Source organism: Leopardus geoffroyi, chromosome E1 (assembly GCF_018350155.1).
Source record: "Leopardus geoffroyi isolate Oge1 chromosome E1, O.geoffroyi_Oge1_pat1.0, whole genome shotgun sequence".
NCBI classification, from domain to species: domain Eukaryota; kingdom Metazoa; phylum Chordata; class Mammalia; order Carnivora; family Felidae; genus Leopardus; species Leopardus geoffroyi.
The window spans coordinates 36,024,037-36,039,665 of NC_059330.1; the positions used below are offsets into that span (position 1 = coordinate 36,024,037).

Sequence of the window (15,629 nt, forward strand, 5' to 3'; positions counted from 1 at the left end):
AGATTGGACATAAACACAGACCTGTGCGCGACACCTCATACACACGCAAGCCTTATGGCAGAAACGCAAAAGCCCAGCTTTCTGACTTGTCTCTAAACACCGTCACTTGGAGATACAAGAAAAAGTGAGTAAAAAAAGGAGAGCCCGGGACAGCTTTATCCTTTCTGCAAAGGGGGCAGCTTCTTGTACCGAGGGCTTCGAGATAGCAACTGGATAGTGCTTCTTAGCAAAGGAATGGCATTGTAAGATATTAACGAACAAAGTCAACTTTCTCGAATAGAATTCCGGGCATCAGATCTGGAAGACTTGTAAGAACCGGGTAACGCCGGCTGTTACAAAGTCTATTTGTAGGCTTTTACAAAGTCTAATAGGTGAAGGGATTGAGCGAGGGTTGCGGCACCACGAGAATGAGGATCTAAGGGACTACGACCAGGGCTCCCAACTCCAAGTCTGGTAGAACCGTCAAAGTGTGCAGAACTTCATACTAAAACTTTTTATTGTTTCTGTATCGTCGGAGTAGAGTCGACATGCAACGCCACGTTCCTTTCAATGCCACGACAGGGATTCGGCCTCCACCGTACGCTGTGCTCACCTCCAGTGTGGTTACCACTCGCCACCATATAATGCTATTACCGTATCATTAACTATACGATTCTCTATGCTGCGCCTTTTATTCCTGCGATATATTCATCCCGGGACAGGAAACCTGCATCTCCCACTCCCCTCCTTCCCTTTCGCCCAACCCCACGCTTTCTTCCGCTCTGGCCACCACCACTGTGTTCTGTGCCTTCGTAGGTCTGATTCTGCTTTTGCTTGGTCAATTCATTGTTTTGTTTTGTAGATTCCACTTCTAAGTGACAGCATATGGTATTTGTCTTTCTCTGACTTAGTTCACTTAGCATAGTACCCTCTAGGTCCATCCCTGTTTATTGTAAGTGGCAAGATCTCATCTGCTTTTATGGCTAATATTCCTGTGTGTGTGTGTGTGTGTGTGTGTGTGTGTGTGTGTGTGTATGTGTGTGTACTAAACTGTTTTTTTTTGTTTGTTTGTTTTTTTGTTTTTTTTTTAGTGGCTTGTACTGGGTTTTGTCCACTCTCCCACTCTCTCTCTCTCTTTTTTATTCCGAATTTATTTTATTATGGAAGTATAATTGGTATACAATGTTCTGTTAGTTTCAGGTACACAGTATTGATTCAATACTTCTCTTTTTTAAGATGAAATTTATTGTCACGTTGGTTTCCATGCAACACCCAGTGCTCATCTGCACGGGTGCCCTCCTCAAGGCCCATCACCCACTTTCCCCTCCCTCTCACCCCCCATCAACCCTCAGTTTACTTTCAGTTTTTAAGAGTCTCTTACGGTTTGCCTTTGTCCACTCTCTTAATGAAGAAATTAGTGAAGGACTATCCAAGGCCAGGAAACCAGGGTGAGAGAAGCCTGATCTTCCAGTAAGGCCAGATGTAGGTGCTAAATGTTGTCTGTAATGCCTGCCGAGCTATAGTGCCAGCAGCTGAAGAAGGGAGGCATGGAATGAGGGAGTCTGGCTGAGAGCAAATGCTCCTTCTTGTGACATGTTGAGCGAGGACACTGGCCGGTAGCCCTCTTCTGTGGGTCGATGCATGAAAGGGAAAAGTTAAGGGACAGCAGGGAAACCGGGATCTCCTTGCTAGCCCAAGACCCAACGCCTTCCAAAGTACCAGTCACCAAGGCCTCGAATACACGGGGACGAGTCCTAGGGTCCTGGATTGAAAAAAGGGGGGTGGGGGGAAGGAAACGTGAAATAAAGGAGATGCAAATGTAGAACTGAATATTAAAATTATTCTCTCTCACTTGCCAAGGCTACCTGTTTTTACTCCACAGGAACATGTAGCAGTTTTTCGGAGTCAAACCCTCCATTGTTTTCTGGGGTGAGTGATTGACTGAGCCATTAAACATTCCTTGGCCCAAATTTCCTTTATTGGGAATAATTCCTGTTTTGCCTGCCTCACAGGATTGTTGGAAGATCTGATGAGATAATGGACGTAACTTCTCTGCAGAAACCATAAAGCACTCCTCAAATAGAAAGTAATAATATGACTATTCTAACTACTAGGAGCCCTTCAGAGGGTTGGCCTGTGAGTGGAGAGTCATTGAAGCTTGGAAGGTTACCTCTCCAGCCTTTGCTCTGCACTTCCCTCTTCCAAGCTGGATTGCCCTGATCGGCAGAGTAGGGCATTGATCAAATGTCCTAGAACGCAAAACTAGACATCCCAGTCAGATATTCTGGGCTCACCACCCCCCATGGATGTCAAGTCCTTTCTTACATTAAATCTGAGTCTTCCCTTTTTTTTTTTTTTTTAAAGATTTTCTTTTCTTAAGTGATCTCCACACCCAGCATGGGGCTTGAACTGACAACCCGAGATCAAGAGTCGCACGCTCCACCAACTGAGCCAACCAGGTGCCCCTAAGTCTAATGCATGGTTATTTCCTCCAGCTCTGCCCTGAAGATTTTCTCTCTACCTGCTGAATTAGGACATCATTTTTTAGTGTTTATCCACTGAAGACACTCACTACTGAGGAACACGACCCGAAGGTGACAATTACACTCTCTGGAGTGTGGAGTCCAAGTGTAATAAAAAAAACCTGTTTTCAGAAGGGCCCAAGGACAGAGCTAGGCCTTGAATCCTTTTGTGTATCAAGTTTCAATCTCTTCCCTAACCCTATGCCAGATTCGGGTCCTTTCACTTGCTATAGGACTAGTTTTGAGGGGCGAGGGTGGCTATTTTGGCACGAAGTAGCTGCACCCTGTTGAAAATGTATAGAGAGGTAGGTCTTAATGCCAGGACATTTGTTAAGCGTGCTTTTAATAACGGAAGGAGGATGAGGAGTTCCAATGGAGGGAAGATTTGGGAAACGTCAGGGGGGTTTGGTTTATGGTGGGGAAAGGTCAACCTCCCCCTCCAAGCTGCCCTCTTGGGTCCTCTCCTCCTTAGGCCTTCGCCTCACCTGTTTTACTCCCCCTCTCTGTACTCCAAGCACTTGTAATTATGATCACCCGCTCTTGGCTCTGAACTTGGATAAATGCTACCTTGTTAGCTAATAGTACCATTAATTATATTAATGATTAATAGCTAATTAGTCATAATGCTGTAATCCTTCCAATGGAGGGCTCCTTTCTTATAGCAGTTCTCTGCCTCAAGCACACACACACACGCATCCCCTTCCCTATTCCTGGCCGCAGAACAAATGTGGCTCTAAGTTGGTGTTTCTGACCACTCCGGCAATCTCTAAATTTCTCCAGTGTTTACTAGCTGTCCCATCTATCTAGTGAATGACCACTACTGCTTATATTTTTACCTCCTTTATTTCTGTCCTCTGTCACTCACACTACCCTCCAGGAACAGAGGCCGCAGTCAAGATTTTTTTTTTTTTTTTTTTAATTTCATAAGCCAAGGGCTCTTTTACTTCTGAGTCTCCCTTGGGCCCGCTTTCCTACTTTGGTCCCCCTTCTTCACTTTACCTTCCCCTGAATCCTCACCCGCCCCTACTTCGGGGAGGCTCGCACCCTCTGCCCCAAGCTCCCTCCCACTCTGCGACTTGGCTTCCTTTCAGCAACCACGCCCCCAGACCCAGGGAGGGCGGCGCGCACGCGCAGTCCACGCCTTTACCTGGGCGCTCGGCAGTGGGCGGAGTGGGGGAGGGCGGGGGTGGAGCGGGAGCCGGCGGTTATCTGGGCGGCGGGGCGCTCACATTGTGGCAACGGGGAGAAAAGGTGCGCCGGGGCCGGCCCGAGGGGGCTGCGCATGCGCGCCGCCGCGCCCAGCGGCCGGGATGCCAGGGGGGCGGGCGGAGGGAGGTGTCGGCTCCCCGTTGGGCGGGGGGGCGGGCGAGGGACGGGGCCGCGGGCGCGCGCGCGCTCTCGCCGCCGCTCGCCCTCCCTCCCTGCCCCCGGCTCCGCACACACAACCACACACGCACACCCCCTCCCCTGCCTCCCTCCCCGCGCGCCGCCCGCCCCGCCGGCCCCGCTCGCCCTCGCGCGCTCGGAAGGGAGTCGCGAGACGTCGGAGCGGCGGCCACGTAGCGCTGCGGCGGCGGCGGCGGCGGCGGCGGCGGCCGAGGCCGGGTCTGCGGAGCGGCCCTGAGGACAGACGTTGGGCGGGGGGGAGGGGCCGGCCCGGCCGGCGGTTGTTACTCGAGCGCCGCGGCTACAGGCCCCCCGCCGCAGGATGGACCGCCGAGGCGGCGGTCGGGGCGGCGGAGGCGGAGGCGGCCGGCCAGGGTGAGTAGGGGCCCCTGCCCCCCACGCACACGCCACAGTCGCGGCTGCGCCCCTTGCAGCAGCCCTTCCTCTCCGCCGCCCGCCGGGCCGGCCGGGGCTCGGGCGCCGGGTTAACCCTTCGCCGAGGCAGCTGCGTGCGCTAGGCCGGAGCAGCCCCCATCCGGCGGGGAGGCCCGGGGCGCTGCGCTCCTCCGGCCGTGAGCTCGGGCCGGGGGCGCCCGCTCCTGCTCCTTCGCCCCCTCGCTCCCGGACCCGGGCCGGGCTCCAGTTTTGCAGAGAGCCCGCTCGCCCCGAGGCCCGAGGGGAGGCTGGGGTTGCCTGGGTTAGCGGGCCGAGGGAGGTTTGCACCGGTTCTCCTGCGAGCCTTCCCCTGCCCTGCAGCTGGTGGCTTGCACCCACTGCCTCCCTGGCCCTGCGGCTGCGCCCAAACCTCCAACCCCCGGAGTATTGTGCCGCTTGAGATAAAATGCATCCAGTGTATACCCGCCCAGCACTCACCCCAGAGGGTAATGCAGACCTTTCTCCTCCCCCACCTCCTCCACCCCTCCAATCAGGCTCTACTTAAGATTCTTAGATGGGAGACACTGAAGGTAGTGACACCCCCGTTACATCTGCGCCGAACATGTTCATTGTCGAGGGATGTCTCCTGTAGAAATGATAAATGCCCCTGCCTCACCCTCGAAGTCTGTCTTCACGATTTGAGATCCCATATGCTGTTCTTTGAAGAGGGCCAGTCTTTGATCACATCTAGTACATCCCTCCCCCACAACACACACACACACACGCGCACACACACACACTTCCTGATTGCCAGAGCAGCCCCTGTCATCGCGGATCCATTGTCAGGAATGGCTTGTGCCAATCAAAGGAATGTGCTCTTGCCTTTGGAAAAGGATTCTTTCCACAACCATGTCCTCAGGATGTTCCTGCGTGAGTCTGTCTCTGATTGTCCCCATGTTCAAGCGTCGTTATCAGAGTATTTTGCTGATAGGCATCTCCTGTGTACCCTCAGTAATCACTGAGTGGTGCTTTTTTCCTCAGTTGATGAGATACATAGGGTGTGTGGGTATTTCATTTATTTTGTGATGAGGTTTAACATCAGTCGTCAAGGTGCAGTAAATAAATAGGGTAATAATTTGGGGAAGAATGTGTATTTTTTTCCAGAGATGGCCAGGCCTGTATTGTTCTGGGAATGGCAACTAGCACATGCTTTGTTGACAACATGTGTATGCGTAAGGAATGAGGGGCTGGCGCGTGTGTTTGTGTGTGTGTGTGTGTGTGTGTGTGTGTGTTGAATGCAGGTGATGTTCCTGCCTCGGGCTGATTTGAGAGTGGTCAACTGAACTGTGATGGTCGGGACTGGCAGGGCATCTTGGTTGTCTGTATCAGGACTGTGCACATGTATTCAGATAGATACTACCTTTAGTATAATTTTGTTTAAAATGTGCACCTCTGAGTTGTAGGGATCCTGGAAATGTCTGCTTCGGCGGTTCTTAACCTTTCTGTGGGGTCACCGAAGCCTTTAGGGGCTGTCTTCTTAGTGAAAGAGACACACACAATTTTGTATGCAATTACAGCCCCCTTGAAGCTAGTCCTGGGACCTCAGGTTAAGATCTATATTATGCAAAAGTGAAAGGAACTTGAGTTCTGTGTTTTGTTTCCCAAGGTTTGGCATTACAGTACTTTGGTTCTGAGCAGCAAGCTCAGATAACAAAGTGGATTATATATGTATCCTTGTGTTTTGTTCCTTGATTACAGGGGGTCACGTATTTCTAAGGCATCGTTCCCTGTCTTCCTGTAAGAAGGAGATGTGCGAATTTCAGAAAAAGTTAAAACTGAAGTCAGAACGCTTTGTCCCAATTTGACCAATGGATGATGCATGCTCCTTGCACCGTATTCTAAATGCAGCACATGTCAACATCAAAGTCGGTGGTCTGTTTCATGATGACTATCCGGAATGTTTATGTGTTGATTGAGGTTGATTTGATTTCTTAAAAGAAGGCTTTGTCATTCCCATAGTAGGGCACCTTCTCCGTGCAGAGTTTTTCCACCTTTATTAAATACGATTTCATGTCTTCATTCAGGGTGGCACTGCCATCAGAATCATCTTCTTTTAAAGTTTTGTTTTAATGGAAAGATCTGAACTGCAGTTAGGGAATTCGGTCTCCGTGTTTAGAACTTAGAACTGGAGAGTAACGTTGCACCATCCTGGGATAAATATCAGCTATTCTTGTTTAAATCACTCTGCATCCAGCTTTTGCCTTCTGATTGTATTTCAACCAAGAGAGATTTATTCCGGCTTGTGATCGTGCTGTGATGGGCAGTGACATTAAAGAAACACAGGCCCCGGCTTTCTGGGAGCTTCCATTTCCAACAATATTTTTTACATAAAGAATCCTTTGAGACCTTCATATTTTTTTGCGTTTTGGGGGTTCTGAGAGGCCGAGGAATTCATGGTATTAACAGCTTTTTGGAAGGCAAGGGAGCCTTGGAATCTTGCAAAGAACCTGTTCCACACACCTGAAGAATAGCACTTATTCTAATAATTATGCCGTGTACCCTATGAAGTTTGAAAGCATGCTGAGATTGCAAATATTGCACTTTTTATTATCTCATAAACATGCTTGAAGTGGCTTGTATTACAGGCTTGTTTTATATTTTTTTGTTCATGTCATGCCTGAAGTTTTACTGTCGGAAATTATTTGCCTATCCTAAGCCCAGACCATCTCAGAGTTGCAAATATGTTACTTTTCTTTGTCAGCCTAGTTGTAGTGCCAGATCGTTAAAATCTCAGGGGGGCAGTGTGCTTCCTTGATTGAATATTGCTGCACGGCTTCTAACTAGTCGCTTACCTAGTTAAACACCCACACACCGCAGAGCAGCTGATCCTGTAACACCTATGGCTGTGAGACCAGAGTTCTGACTGCCAGATAGATTCAGAGCTTGGAAGGGTAGAAAACAATCGCCTAGCAGTGGAACACTTAAGGAGTAGTAGCGCCAGCGGGTCACTCATTAATACAAACAGCTTGCTTTAGCTTCTTTAACACCCTTCTTCAGACACCCTTCCCTTAGGACGTTTCAGATCAGCAGCTCCTACTCAAGGGAGACAGCACCTACTTTCCGCAACTGTGGCCTCAAGATCCGAGTCGCGACGCCCAGAGCTGTTTCCATTTCTGCTCTGAGTATGGGAAGTAATCTTGTAGTGTGGTAAGACGATACTTTTCAAGTCTGTAGAAAAAAGTTGATCAGCAGCGCTACTGATGGGATTTTGCTTTTGAGTTGTCCGGAGCCTATCGAAGAAGTAAACTGTGAAAGCGAACGGTTTAAAAAAAAAAAAAAAAATCACCCTTCACTCCAGGGTTTTAGCAGTTACTGGCTGTATGGCAGCGGGCGTATCACCTTGATCTCTCTGGCCTCAGTTACCTCACCAGGAGAATGGGATTTGTTATGAAGATTAGAGATGCTGTGTGCAAGCTTCTGGCAGTTCCTGGCGCGTGTACCTGTTAAGGAGGCAGTAAATGGCAGGAATGGCTGATGTGGGAACATACAGATCATTCTGGTTTGCAAGAGGTCCGGTGTTTCACTTGTGCCGATTTGGGAGGAAAAAATTGCAAATATTTGACTTGGAGCACACCGAAGTCTTGCAGGTGCGGTGTGCTTATTGGAACTTTGATTCGTTGCTCTACGGCCGGCTGAACGTGGTGGAGACCGTAAGACTTCGCTCCAGTTTCTACAGCGCTACCCGCAGGCCGTGCTTGTTTTAAGCGTGTTCAGAGCTTCTGTGGTGAAAGGGGTGTTTGAGGACGTTAACGTATCTCGGTGCGTTCTGTGTCCAGAGTTGAATCATGTGCAAAGCCTTGTGTAAATTGTCACGGCTAACGTAAGCCATAAAGTGCTTGGTAGAATCAGTGAAGACATCAGACGCTTATTTTAGTTAATCTGTTTGTTTATAGAGCAGTTAGGTTTGATTTTAAGAAACACTTAGGGACATTCTCTCCTAAAGAATTCCCACTGCCTCATCTGAGGTTTGGATCATAAACTGTCATTAGGGTTCTAAGTCTGACTGCCTTAGGCATTTTTGCTTCGGTGGGTGAAGGAAAGAACCGTCAAGTCGCCTTACCTGTCAGATTTTATCAACTCTCTACTTTTGGCCTGTACCTACAGATTGTGTGTGTGTATCCCTAGCCTTGTTTTTAGCCCCAAAGGTGGTTTTGTAAAAATACGGCATTTTTTTTTTCCTCTTTAAAACCTAGGGTAAGAGATTGATTACTTCGAAAAGTAGATTCGAGGGCACGTGTACGGTTCTATTCAGTGCATAGAGCTTTTAAAATAGAATTTCTTGGGTTCCATAGAATTAAATTATTCTGGCATTTTTGCAGGATATCGTTGTGATAAGCCTGTGAACCCGCAAGAGTTACGTAGAGACTTTTCAGATAAGGTAGACACATCACTAATGCATTAGGATTTACCTCAAGGGAATCGGTTAATCCCTGTTTTCGTTTATTATTGAGCCACCTAGGGGCTTTGCCATCAATGGAAATCAGTCACTGGTATTGGATTGCTGATAAAGAGGGATTGGCAAATAATGGCCTTAGATTTGCCTTAGGTTTTGCAGAACACTTGAAAAAAATGTAATCTTGGCCAGATGTATAATAATAAGAGGACTTGCGCCAGGTGAGCCCAGACTGACTAAACAAATAAAACTGGGATGATTGAGCTACGTGTTTTTTTCTCAACCAGACTACATTTTGCTAAGTAAACTTTCTCTGGGGACGAGGGTGCTATTTTTCTTTCTTTTCTTTTTAATTGTTTTAAATGTTTGATTTGATTTTTTAAGAGACAGAGAGGGACAGTTCATGATCAGGGGAGGGGCAGAGAGAGAGAGAGGGAGACACAGAATCGGAAGCAGGCTCCAGGCCCTGAGCTGTCAGCACAGAGCCCGACGCGGGGCTCGAACTCGTGAACTGGGAGATCGTGACCTGAGCTGAAGCCGGACGCTCGACCGACTGAGCCACCCCAGGCGCGCCTATTTTTCTTTTAACTGTTATTTTTCCTGGTGTACTGGCGTCACGGGGCCTAGTGGAGAGCGAGGTGCTTCTGAACGCTTCTGGGTAAACCAGTCCGTGTGGTGAGAAGGGATTGTTGGAAGGGAACAGAAATAGAAACAAGGCAGGGTGCGGCTCCATTGCCTGACTCCGGGGTCTTGCTCTTCATGTGGCATCCGAGGGTCAGTACTCTCAGCCGGATTTATTTCATAAGGGTAAACCGTGTTGGGTGATTCCCTTTTGTCTTGGATGCTAGTGAAGGATATAGTCGTGAAGAGCTTTGGAATTTAGACTTTTCAGCTTTGGAATTTTGATTCGGTTTTGGAGATTCAGTGGCATATAACTTCTTAATTACCCCGTGTGGCCTACGAAATGGGTATAAGTAGGCCCTCATGAATTGTTTTCGTCCTTTCAAATGTGCCATTTTAACGTGTCTCAAGTCACGTCAGTGGCCTGTGGACATTGACACATGATAAAGTGTTGGGTTTTTGGAGGAGGTGAGGAGTGTGTGTGTGTGTGTGTGTGTGTGTGTGTGTGTGTGTGTGTGTGTGTGGTGTTTCAGTTGTATGGATAAATCTGTGGTTTTTTGTTTTGTTTTTGTTTTTAATTTTTTTTTTCAACGTTTATTTATTTTGGGGACAGAGAGAGACAGAGCATGAACGGGGGACGGGCAGCGAGAGAGGGAGACACAGAATCGGAAACAGGCTCTAGGCTCTGAGCCATCAGCCCAGAGCCTGACGCGGGGCTCGAACTCACGGACCGCGAGATGGTGACCTGGCTGAAGTCGGACGCTTAACCGACTGCGCCACCCAGGCGCCCCAAATCTGTGGTTTTTTTACCCAGTTCCTCCTAAGAGGAGGGGATTTGAAGTTCCCTTGCCTGAAAGATCCTTATAGAGAGCCGTGCACCTCTCTTTGTAGCCTCCAGAGCAGACAGAGTCCTCCAAATAAACTCAACAAAAGTTTGGAAAAAACCGAAATGTCCATCTGTATAGAAGTTGGGTAAATAAGCTAGGGTATGTTCACGCAGCAGGATAAATTTTATAGCTGTAAAAAAGAATGAGAAAACCACGTATGGCTGTGGAAAATCTCTAAGCGGTGTATAAGTGGACTACAGGATGTGCTCATTTGATTTGTGTGTGGTGTCCTTCACTCAAAATTATGTTTATAACATTCACTCTTACTTTTGCATGTAATAACTCATTTTGCCTCGTAATATTCAGTTGCATATACTGTAATAATGTATTTGTCCATTCTCCCATTGATGGGCATTTGGATTATTTCTGGTCTTGGCTCTCGTGAGTAGTGGTGCTCTATCCGCTACACTTTCTTCTTAAAATGTTTGATCCAGGGGCGCCTCCTCCGGAGGGAAATGATAATGCCCTATTTTAAATTACATTTTGAAATATTTAGTGGGACAGAATGATTTCAAACCATTTTTAAATGGTTTGAAATTTTCAAACCTAGCTTGGAGTTTTACCATATTAAGAGAATTCTGGAGTCAGTCTATAAGCAAACCCTACGTATTTTCATCCTAAAAGAGGGGCTTAATGTGACAGAATAGTTACATCTCTTGAAAGGTTTGTCTTTGTAACTGCTAAATATTTCTTTTACTGCTTCATTGCAGAATATTCATATAATAATCCTTCTTGCATTGCTAGTTATTAAAAGTGTTTACTTAATATTTTTATAACCGTGGTATAATTAAACTTTTTGGAAACTCGGGGTTTTAAACACATAGCAACGGGAGAAATTTACTGAAACACAGTTAACCTGGTGTTGAATATTTTGAAATTTGGTCGCCCTGCCGGGTTGGTCGGTGGAATGTAATTGTATGTGCCCACGAACCATAATAACTGCTGAGGCGTCGTCACTTCCATTGAAAACTGCATTTGATCACATTTTTTTTTTTGCTGTAATTGCAGTATTGCCATTTTCTCCCTCTTACTGCCCAAACGTGGAAATCGCGATTAAAATACAAATTTATAAAGCAGTAGTTCAACCAAGGGCGATTTTACCTCCAGGAGATACTCTGCAAGGTCTGGAGATAGCTCTGATTTGACATAAGGAGGCCCTGGGCCGGGGGGGGGGGGGGCTGGGGGGAGCGGTGGGGCTACTGGCCAGAGATGCGGCTAAACATGCTACAGGGCCCAGGACGGCCCCTCATAACAAAGAATGATCTCTCTGCTCTAACACGTCAGCCGCACTGGAATTGAGAAACACTGCTATGAGGCACCTCACTGAGCTGATGCTACGAGGCAGGTAGCAATTTTAGCATTGACTTTGTTGGATTTAGCACACCGAAGTCACATTTAGTTTATTTAGTCTACAGAAGAAATAAGCTAGGTAGTTTTCTAAACTGTAATAAGGTTTTATTATTATTATTTATTTATTTATTTATTTATTTATTTTTAGTTTATTATTTTGAGAGAGAGTGCACGCGCACATGAGCAGGGGAGAGGCAGAGAGAGAATCCCAAGCAGGCTCCGGGCTGTCAGCCTGGAGTCCAGTGCAGGGCTTGAACTTAGGAGCCTTGAGATCATGACCTGAGCCGAAATCCAAGAGTGCCACGCATCACCAGTTGAACCACCCAGGCGCCCCCAAGGCAGACACATTTTAACTTTTCTGATCCTAATGGGTATCTCATTCTGCTCCAAAAGAAAATATTTGCTTGTTTGACATAAGGTATTTAAAAAAAAAATTTTTTTTTAATATTTATTTATTTTTGAGAGAGAGTGAGAGCGTGAGAGAGGGAGACCCAGAATCCAAAGCAGGCTCCAGGCTCTGAGCTGTCAGCACAGAGCCCGACGCGGGGCTTGAACTCACAGACCGCGAGATCACGACCTGAGCCGAAGTCGGACGCCTAACCGACTGAGCCACCCAGGCGCCCCTACATAAAATATATTTAAATCTTGTGAGTTAAACTTAATGTTGCTCAGTGACAACAATGTTCAAATTAAATTTGGAAAATACATGCATAGTATAAAATTTTTCTGCTTCCATGTGGCTGGTTTCTTCCTGTCAGGTTGTGGTAAAGGACGTATACACTTGTGCCCCTGTTCCACGTTGTTGGGTATTGTAACGATGTCCAAGAGGTAGTTTGTTCTGCCTCCCATTCTCTCTCTGACCTTTTCATCAGCTCCAGTGGAAAGTTAGATTTTTTTCTTTGAGGATGACTTCTGTCTCTAAGGTCAGGTGGTGAACAGGTTTTAGTGAACACTAAAAAGATTTGTCCACAGAGGCCTGATGTTGCAGAATTGGACCGTTCTCCATCTAAGACTGTTTATTGAGTTCCCCATAGCGCTCTTTCTCAAACTTTCTGACCGTGACCCACAGTAAAAAGCAGTGTGTGTGTGGTCATGTGTGTTCTCTCACATTCAGTACCCCTACCCGCAGCTGAAGCAAGACTTCATGAAACAGTGCTTACCTTATTTGTGAAGCATTTTATTGTGTGTGTGTGTTTTTTTTTTTAATTCTATTTCATTTTAAAAAATTGGGTTGGGTCGGGCAGTTTGAAAATCACCTCCGTATATCGTCCTTAACAAAAAGCATTTTTTTTTTAATGTTTACTCATTATTGACAGACCGAGCATGAGCAGGGGAGGGGCAGAGAGAGGGGGAGACACAGAATCGGAGGAAGCAGGCTCCAGGCTTGAACTGTCTGCACAGAGCCCGACGCGGGGCTCGAACCCCCTGACTGCGAGATCGTGACCTGAGCCGAAGTCAGACACTTGACCGACTGAGCCCCCCCGGGGTGCCCCATATAGAAAGATATTTTTAACTGTATAGTATAACTTTCTTTAACACAGAGCCTGGTTTAGGCAATCATTTGCTTATGTAGAATGAGTACAGAATAAACGTATAGCAAGGACTCAGTGGTGAATGTTTACTTCTGTGTGAAAATCAGACTCCAGGGTCGAACTGTGTTTCAGAGACCGCCCTATCAGAAAAGCACTTATCAGAACCTCCTTCTCCAGAAGGATAAAAACTTAAAAGTTACATGGTTGGCATTGTCTTTCATTTCTGTACCCAAAGTTATATATAGTGTCTGTATTTTTGCTACTGATCAACCTTTACAAAGCACTTGCCATGTAATCCTCATATAACCCTTTGAGGTAGTGTATTATTACCCCATTTTACCAGCAGGGAAATTGAGACAAAGTGAGGTTATATAACTTGCCAAGTTAAACATGTTCTTTTCTTGGCAATGAGATTTTATAAGAAAGGACCCATTAAATCATTTTATTTTGCTAATTAAAAACTGAAGTTTAAAAAAACCGAATTTAAAAGCCCAGAAATATTTCTGACTTTCAGAACCCAGAGACTGCGTAAGGCATTCGTTTTAATTTTTAAGTTCATGTACAGTGACATTGACACTTTGGTACGTGTACAGTTCTGTGAACATTAGTACATGTTACGGACTCGTGTAACCGCCGCCACAGTCAGGAGACAGAACGGTTCCGTTGTCTGGAAACACTCCTGCCACAGTGCACTCCCCCACCCTCCGAACCTGGCAGCCGTTGATCCGTTGTTCATCGTGAGTGTTTTCTCTTGTGGAGAATGTTACCTAAATGGGATCATACCGCGTGTAACCCTTTGAGACTGCTTTCAGCATAATACCTTTGAGATTCGTCCTAGTTTTTGTAGGTATCAACATTTTGCTCCTTTTTAGTGCCAAGTAATATTCTGTCCTATTCTGTGGATGGATCGCACTGTTTTTCCATTCACCTGTTGAAGGACATTTGGATTGTTTCCAGTTTTTGGTGATTCTAAGCAAAGCCTCTGTAAACGCTCACGGACGGCTTTCAGAGCGACTGTAAGTTTTCATTTCTCTAGAGTGCATACCTAGGAACAGGGTTGCTGGGTCACGTAGTGTGTATGTCCGGTCTGTTTTCCAGAGTCAACGTGCTCCTTTGCATCCCCACCAGACACCTGAGAGTTCCAGTTCTGCATCTCTGTCAGCACCTAATAATGGTCAACATTTTTTGATTTTAGTCATCATTTGGAGCCTTATGACCAGAATCTGGGTGGTCGGCCAACTCTACTGTCAGCTAGCTGTTGACCTTTAAAGGAGCCATTTAACTTTTCTGAGCCTCTGTTTCCTTGTCTCTCTTCTAACCGAGAATATCGAATGTGTTGTAAGTTCTCCTGCAGTTCCCAAATCCATCGATATGGAACGAGAAGTCCTTGACAAGAGGACAGATTTGTGTTTGCTTGTGCAGAAAAAGCCTACTGACCCATCTTCTGAGCTAAAGTAAGAACACTGTAAGCAGTATACATATTTATAAATAGAATCCATATGAAATTACTTGATATTTATAACTATAGTTAGTCGTTTGGAGCTAAACGTGACATTGTGATGGTGTGTGTCACATCTATAAGCAACAGTCATGTAGCTAATGTTACAGTTAACGTTGGCAGCCTATAATCTTTTGGCTAATGTTGGATATTTTTATATTGTAATTATTTCTTAGCTCTCTAGGGTTACAGTTTGCGAAATTTAATAGCAAATACTTTGCCGTTTTCTTTTTCTTTCTTTCTTTCTTTTTCTTTTTTTTTTTTTTTTTGAGAGAGAGAGAGCATGTGAGTGTGAGCAGGACTGGGGCGGAGGGAGAGGAAGAGAGGCGGGGAAGGAGAGAATCTTAAGCAGGCCCCATGCCCAGCGCAGAGCCCAACTCGGGGCTCAATCCCAGGAAGATGAGATCATGACTTGAGCTGAAATCAAGAGTCAGGCACTTAACCAGCTGAGCCACCCAGGTGCCCAGAGGATCACTTTTTAAAAAAGATTACATATTTAGCTACTTGTCCTTAATGACTTTTTTTGAGTAGGAGACAAATTGCCTCTATATAGCATTAAAAAAATAGCTTTATTATTTTTCTAAAGAATTATACATGCTTATTTAAAACTAGGTAAGGATTTCAGAAAAATACAAAGAAAAGAAGTGTCTCCTTCCCCATCTTTATCCTGAGACATCTCTCGGTATGACTGTACAAGACATACTTGTAAGGACATGGTTTTACATTAATGAGATGAGATGACATGAGCCGGCTCTTTAGTCTTTTTTTTTTTTTTTTTTTTCTGATGTGGACATACTTCAGTGTTAAATAACATAAATCCATATCACATCTGGATGGCTACGTAGTATGCTGGTGTCTGTGTGTACCATTATTTATGTTTCAAGTTTTTTTGTTATAATAAATAATGCTACAGTGAATGCCCTTGTATACACATCTTTTTATGCTTGTGGCATTATCTTCTCATGGTGAATTCCTTGATGGCTAGGTCCAAAAGAATGCACACGTCACACTTAGGAAAATAGCACT

The 15,629-nt window shown here is 46.0% G+C and overlaps 1 protein-coding gene across 3 annotated transcripts in view; it reads left to right on the forward strand.

Annotated features, from left to right (window-relative positions):
* Positions 1-3,917: 3,917 nt before the first annotated feature.
* The window catches only part of ZNF652 (zinc finger protein 652), a 56,107-nt gene continuing 44,395 nt past the window's right edge, over positions 3,918-15,629 (forward strand). The window contains exons 1-2 of one of the 3 annotated variants that reach the window (XM_045488480.1): positions 3,918-4,262; positions 8,642-8,700. The gene's annotated coding sequence lies outside the window, so the exon portion shown is untranslated. Of the gene's footprint in view, positions 4,263-4,538; positions 4,769-8,641; positions 8,701-15,629 lie in introns of those variants that run through there. The other 2 variants (XM_045488479.1, XM_045488481.1) reach the window with 2 other exon arrangements.